Raw genomic sequence first — 7,196 nt, 5'->3', positions numbered from 1 at the left:
TCCTCTCCAGCATTTGTTATTACTTGTCCTATTGATTATAGCTATTCTAACAGGTGTGAGATGATATCTTGTGGTTTGGATTTGCATTTTCCTAACAGCTAGTGATGATGAGCATCTTTTCATATGTTTGTTGGCCATTTGTATGTCTTCTTGGGGGTAGTGTGGATATATAAGTTTCTCTCTTTATAGAGTGTATACCCAGGAGTTGAAATTCTGGGTCATAGGGTAAGTATATGTTTAACTTTAAAAGAAACTATCAAACTGTTTTCCAGAGTGGCTATAAAATGTCTTATTCCCACCAGTAATGTATGAGAATTTCAGTTGGCATTCTCAATATTTTTTTTAATAGTAACCATTCTAAGGTAGCAATATGATATGATTGTTTTAATACATAGTTCCCTTAGATTTAATTTTTTATTATCTTGGGTTTTCATTTTATTTTTATTTTATTAGAAGACAATTTCCAAAGAGCTCATCATTTGTTGGTACAGGCAGACATGAAAGAAAATAATTATGCTGCAAAGTAGAGGAAAAACCTTAAAATGTATATGAGTTAAAATAAAGGAATTGCAAAAGTCCAAACAAATGACCTTTGAATTGACCTTTGGGAGAAGATGGTAATTCCTAGTCCCCTTAAATCATGTCACAGGACACTTATGCAACTGCCTCTGTCTCCTTTGTCAAGGAAGTAAGCTTTTTGGCTCAAAAGTGATAAACAATTGCCTACCCTTACTAGCCTCTTCCCTATAAAGTTATGTAATATGAGAGGGCAGTTTCAATTCTTTGCTGCATAACTATTTACCAATTGTATCATACTTTACATAAGAAGACAGAGCTCTGTGGTAAAGACCGTAATTTTAGAATTAGGCATACATATGTTTGTACTCCTAGCTTTTCTACTCGTTTACTAAGATACCTTTGGCAAGTGTTATGGCTCGAATTGTTATTGTTATCCCCAACACTCATATGTTAAAGTCCTAATCCCCCAAATGTCTGGCTTAAATATAGGGTCTTTACAGAGTCATTGGGATGGGCCCTAATAAGATTGGTGTCTCTTAAGAAGAGAACATTGGGAGACAGATGTGGACAGAGAAGGAAGACGATGTGAAGACACAGGGAGAGGATGATCATATACAAGCTAAGGAGGAAGGTCTAGAACAAAACTAACCCTGCCAATACCTTGATTTTGGACTTGTAGCCTCCAGAACTGAGACAAGAAATTTCTGTTATTTAATCCACCCAGTTTGTGGTACTTTGTTACAGCAGCCCTAGCAAACTAATACTGAATTACTAACCTTTCTGAACTGCCACTTTCTCATCTGTAAAAAGGGAGTAATAACTTACTTCACTGTGTTGCCATGAGTAGTGAAACAAAAAATGTACATGAAGCTAAGTAAAAATAAGGGCTTTACTTCCTTTACTGCCTTTTTCACATATATTTGTTAGTGTGTTTTTAGGAAGTGTGTAGAATGCTAAAAATGCATCACATGATTTCTTTAGGTTCATGAATTTTGGAAATGTAAAAGGTCAAAGTTACCCGGTAAAAGCCCTCCATATTACAGATTAAGAATCATGGCTAAAGCCTTTGGTAATAAGCATATTAATTCCTAAAATATTAATTATAAGAAATTTAAACTAAAATTTTGATATGATGATTTTAATATTTAATATGATGACCTTGTCATGCTCTGTTGGAAACTTAGTCTATTTTACAGTTTAATGTGTGTGATTTGTTTGGAGGAAATGCTTACACCAGCCTACTCCAGCACAAGGAAAAAAGGAAGTGTTAACACATGAACTCTACATGCTAGATTTTCACTCCATCTAGTCACGGCGTTAGAAAAGGGATCAAGCCAGATCTAAGCGATATGAACAAGTAGCAATATAATAGTTTTGATCTTCTATGTTTCCCTTTTCACCAATTGTTTAAATTATTGAAATTCAGATTTTCTTTGAGGATGCAGTGAAAATAGCCTTTTCCAAGAATATAAAATCTTAAAGATATCCATTTTTGTCTTTGTTCAGAGAAGTAATAGACAAACTTCCTAAATTTTCAGAATTGCCAAGTAGCAGAAAAAATTGTTAAATAGAGACTAAAGTTCAGAATGAAAAACAGACTATTTGATCTTCTTGGCTTTTTACCACTCATCCTCTTTCATTTTTTGTTTGAAAGCCCAATGTAATCCTTTTTTATAGTGGATTCTTGGTTTACAGAGGACTTTCAGATGCTATTAAGAGTCAGAGGTTAAAAAGAAGTCTTAAATCATTAGATACACAAGCCTAGATTTCTGAGGTTGAAGAAATGTACAAATGTTTACATGCTATTCCACTTCTGAATGATCATATAGCCTATGCCTCTAGGCTCATTTCTTGAAAAAGATTATTTTTCCCCATATTTTCTTCACATATATTAAGAATATTATGCTCATTTATGCTCTACTATATTTTAAATATTTTAAGGAGAGTTAATAAGAGTGAAAATCAATGTGAACATTTTCCCCTCAAACTATTTGAGAATATTTTAATAATTTTTATTTTATGTTTTAGAAATGACATTGTATTAACTTAATATTTAGTTGAAATTTTTATGTGTATGACTATTACTACTATAATGTGATTTATATAGAAAGTGCATGTGTGACAATATTTACAAAAAAAAAAGAAACTTTTTAATGAAAATATGAGTCCTTGTAAAGAAAGAAAGGCATGAGTTTTACTTTTTGCAAACTTTGGTGTATCTACCATTAAATTTAAAATTGTTAAAACAGTTCACTGCATTAGAACTTCCAACCTAGAATTTGTTCTCTCAGCTTCTGCCAAGTATAAATAATGTGTCACCTTCTTCAGAAAGATTTCCCTTGCCAGATAAATCCCTTCTCCCCACTCCTCCATTAGACTCTGCTACTACAAATCATCCAGATGAAATATCATTGTTTACCCTGCATAGATTACTTTAGATAGATATTATACCAGTAAATAACTGAGATGATACATTTGAAGCCATATTACTTAAAAGCAATTTATTTTTAAAACATTTCTTTAGAAAACTTGACCCAAACTCTGAGATATATTTTACGTGTACTGCAACAAATTACTGAAATCTTTTGTTTTAAACTGAATACAACAAAGAGAGGAGCTGTGTCCTCTAACACAGAGACCCAACACTTATTAAGTTAAATCCCACTGTTAAAACCTAGGAGTAGTTAAGTCTTTAGAGAAAAACTAGAAACTAAGTCAAATATTTAAATCCAATTTAAAACATTTTTTTAATTGCTAAGCATGTAATTTTCCCCAAATTTGATATTGATTTTGAAATATAAAACTACAGTTTATAAATTCTACTATACTACATATATTTAGAACAATCATAAAGAAACTCAACTGAAGAATAATGTTAACATCTAAGGAAGACACATTACTATAGAGATTTTTCATACATTCAACACCCTACCCTACTCACTAATATATCCTCTGGGTTGGCTCTTTGTTTTCTGCCAAGCAATTAGAATACTACTGTATACTTACTGGTAAATAATGTGTTAATTTTTAATATTGGACTCATTTCCTTGCTTTTTTTTTTCCTGAGCATTCAAAAACTCTCTCTTTGCCATCACTTCTTTTCATCTTTTTAATGAAACTGTTAAAAAAAAATCTACTGGTAAATTTGTGAAACATTAGGAAGCAGAAATGAATTAGGTAGTTTTCGATATGTCTTACTAACTCTTACTACAATTGAATCAAGTATACTCATTTTAAAATAATTATTTAAAAATGTTTTTGTTACTTCTATCAAAATGATTTAAATTTTGAGTTTATAGTCTTTTCTCTTTTTAAACATTTTTTCCTCTCTCCCCTACCCATAAATTTGAGATTAGACTTTAAATTTATTTAGTATTCTAATATGCAATTCATAAGTTCCAGTCTGAAATCAAGCTATATCACTATCGGGTGCTGGACTTATTTAAAAATATTATTCCATTGAAATGCTGATTCTGTGAGTCTGGAGGGGACACATGAATCTGCATTTTTCATAAGCTTTCCAGCTGATTCTGGCGTGCAGCCTAGTTCCAAGGCTATCATATCTATTGCATTCCAAAAAAGAGAATAAAAGTTAATAACATACTTGTGGAGATAATGGTACCAATATTCTCATCCTCCCAGGTAAGTAACCCTAAAGCTCAGAAGTGAAATTACCTGTTATTGACTAGACTAGAATAATTTCTTTAATATTTTATATGTAGGCAGGAGATGCCCCTCTTGTTTTTGTTTAAGTTAACATTAATACCCCAATTAGTAAAATGTTTTGTGAAGTTTTATGAGATACATTCGGCATATGTATTTTCAATAGTTAAATTGAAAAATAATCTATTTTTAATGTGCAATGGTTGTTTTATATTACAAACCACAGAAATTATTGTTTAGCTCTTCTGTGAAGGAAAACAAAACTAAATAGTCAATTACTTACATTTTAATATTTTTAAACATGTAATTATCCAATAGATTTTCATCCATGTATTCCCAGATTGTGTGTGGGGAGGAGGGCAATTTTTAAAAAAAATTAAAGAGAAAAAAACAGTGGAAATATTATTTTCTAAGATTAAAATATTTTATAAGATTGTATTTTACAAGTTATTTTGTAATTGAAAATGTGAGCTGTCCATTTCTCATGTTTATCAAAGGTAGCTGTGTAACACTCAGACTCCCTTTGTTTCCTTTTTTCTTTATTGCTTCATGTTATACATGTCAGCTTCTAGGGTGATTAATCATCTTAGCCTATTAGAGTCAGGTTGGATTTGGAAGTGTGGGATGAGATGAGTGATAAGAGGACAAACACATGGGAAGGAAAAACAATTTCCTGGCATAATAAAATTAAAAATAACCTACCCACAAAACCAGACAGGTGTTTCTGAGGTTCTAAATAATGGCTCTTTTCTAATAGATGTGAAACAACATTAGATGTGAAACAACTTTTTATATTAATGGTGAAAGATTAATATGAACTAAAAATAGTTTGTGTTAAGAATGCTATATGTGTGCGTGCACACTCAAATATAGCATTCTATTATATAATTATATATTATTTTACATATATTTTATATTATTTCTATTTTAATATATTATATTTTATTTTTATATACTATATATTATATGTAGTAGAGTTATATATATATATAAACATATATATAAACATATATATATAAACATATATATATATAAACATACATATATATATGTTAGGTACTCTTGTCCTGACACAATATACTGCTTTAATCATTACAGTAAAGAAATCTTGTTGATCTTTCTATAATGTAGAAAATTAATGTAAAAATGCAGCTAAATTTTAAGCTAAATTTATTCCAAATTGTATTTGAATCACAGCGACTAAATCCAAACAAATCCTTGATCGTGGAGGTTTCATATATCCTTAAGGAAGTCCCTTAATTAGATAATAAGAATTCACTTCATCCTTAGATCATCCTTGACTGTGATCTAATGTTCGTGGGACAGAATCATAAAAATTTAGTTCCAAAAGAGACTAAAAAAAAAATAGCTTCTAGTCTGGAAGATGAATATAACTGGAAGAATCAGTTCTGGTGTAAAACAGTCACCGGGCAGGGTCTATGGGAGACAGAAGTGAGTTCTGGGCTTTGAGACATTCAGATTTCTTTAAAAATTAAAAAATAAAAACCCACTTTAGGTCTAACTCAAAAATTTCTATTGGACCACTTTTTCATTCCTCTAAATTCACTGAGTCATATAATTTACATAAATAAAATGTACCCATGGTAAGCATAGAGCTTAATGAGTCTTGTTCATCTTGTCTCATTGGGTAACTGCCACCACATCAAAATATAGACCATCTTCCTTCAAAAAGTTTCCTCAACTTGTTATCATTTTATAAAGGAGCAAACTGAAATGTACAGGGATTACCTGTCTGGTCCTGGGTTTTTGCACAAGTTTGCAGCAAAGTCTAACTTAAATTGTATTTAATTTAATGCACGAAGCTTTCACTGAGTGTCTACTATGCTCCAATCATGAAGGATAAAAGATGGAGAAAAGGAAGAGTGTAGTGGAGGTGGAGCGGGGTTGGTAGGAGTGCTGTCTCCACCCACAAGGGGAAGAAGGAAAGCAAGAAGTTTAGACAGCTGGTTAAAATACAATGTAAAGGAAATGTGAGGACAAAAGTGCAAAAGTGGACCATAAATGAGGCCCCTGACATCCTGAAGGAAAGGAGGAAACCAGAGGAGGCTTCACCCAGGAAGTGACGACTGAGTTTAGATTTGACTCCCAAATTAGTGAGTAAACACTTGAAAAGGAATTATTTGTACATTCGTGTACTTATTCATTTGTTCAAGCAATGTTTATCTCTATCAATATGTGTCAAGCACTGTCGTAGGATCTGAAGATTCAAGGGTGAGCAAACAGGCACAGTGTCTTATGATCAGCAGGTAGTGGGGGTTGGGAATAGGTGGATTTAAAAAACTTCTAAAACATATGCTGATAAAAGAAATACAAAGAGAACGTGGTTCCATAGTGTAGCGATTAGCACGCCTGCTTTACATGCAGAAGGTCCTGGGTTCATGCCCCAGTGGAGCCATGGTCCATGGTCTACAGCCATGCCGCCCTGAACAAGCCCAATGTCTGATCTTGGAAGTTAAGCAGGGTCGGGCCTGGTTAGTACTTGGATAGGAGACCACCTAGGAAGACCAGGTGCTGTAAGCATAAATAATAAAAAAAAAAAAAAGAAAGAAAGAAAGAAATACAAAGAAATAGTAAAACATAAAATTAGGAAGGGCATGGTTTAATTGTGGAGGAAGACTTCCTTGAGGAAGTAGCTTTTAAGTTGTCATCTAAATGATAAGATTTAACAGAAAAAAAAAAGGGAGGGAAGAAATATTTGAAGCAAAGAGAAAAAATTGTGAAGGGAATATTTAGCTAAAAGAAAGCCAGTATGAAGTGCAGTGATCAATAAGAGACCAGGACAAGACAAAAGCAGAAAGATAACATTTTGTTCATTCAGGATCCTGTTTAGCGGTTCTCAAATTTCATCGTCAGTTCTGATTCAGTAGGTCTGTAGTGGGGCCTAGAATATGCATTTCTTTTTTTATTTTTTTAAATTAAATTTATTGGGGTGACATTGGTTAATAAAATTATATAGGTTTCAAGTGTATAATTCAATAACATGTCATATGTAT

The 7,196-nt window shown here is 32.2% G+C and overlaps 1 pseudogene; it reads left to right on the top strand.

The window, feature by feature from the left end:
• Positions 1-6,607: 6,607 nt before the first annotated feature.
• On the top strand, positions 6,608-6,723 carry LOC111728882 (annotated as a pseudogene).
• Positions 6,724-7,196: the final 473 nt, after the last annotated feature.

This window comes from Pteropus vampyrus, unplaced genomic scaffold, assembly GCF_000151845.1.
Source record: "Pteropus vampyrus isolate Shadow unplaced genomic scaffold, Pvam_2.0 Scaffold234, whole genome shotgun sequence".
Classification (NCBI taxonomy): Eukaryota; Metazoa; Chordata; class Mammalia; order Chiroptera; family Pteropodidae; genus Pteropus; species Pteropus vampyrus.
The sequence above is the reverse complement of the archived record's forward strand: the minus strand, read 5'-3'. Positions and strand labels throughout refer to the sequence as shown.